Genomic DNA, 601 nt, shown 5'->3' with positions numbered 1-601 from the left:
TTCGTGTTTTAAAGTTCATAAAGTTTTGATAGATAATGGAAAAAGTGTAGATTTCTGCTGTCCTGTTCTGCACTAAAACATGCTCTTTCCACTACCTGCTGGGTGTTGCTGCCCATCAGCACAATTATTTTTCTGGGAAAGTTGAAGCATATCGAGACCCGCCGAGAGGTAAATGTCTGTGCAGCTACAACAAAAATGATACAACGACAATATGAACATTTGTTTTTCTTACAGCCTTTCTTTCTGTTACAGCTGGAAAGAATAGAAGCTGTTTCTGACTCTTTCCAGCTGTAACAGAAAGAAAGAACATAATACTTTTCATTTTCTATAAATCCCCAGCAGCTCATTTACAGGAGTGCAGGTGAAATGAAACATGAGGGGGTGGGTCTATTGTAGCTTTTGCTTTCAAATCCGTGTTTTAATTGTCAGATAAAGAGAACAGTCAGTGCTTTTCTTTGTTTTGTTTCTCTTTCTTATCCCTCAGTCCTTAAATAGTCTGAGAGTTCTTGCAGGGCTGCAGGCACGTTAAGGTTCAAACTGCTTAGATCAGCGGTGGAGAATTCCAGGCCTCAAGGGCCTGGGTCCTTACCCCGGGTCAACA

Source organism: Astatotilapia calliptera, chromosome 8 (genome assembly GCF_900246225.1).
Source record: "Astatotilapia calliptera chromosome 8, fAstCal1.2, whole genome shotgun sequence".
NCBI classification, from domain to species: Eukaryota; Metazoa; Chordata; class Actinopteri; order Cichliformes; family Cichlidae; genus Astatotilapia; species Astatotilapia calliptera.
Note: the sequence above shows the minus strand (reverse complement) of the source record.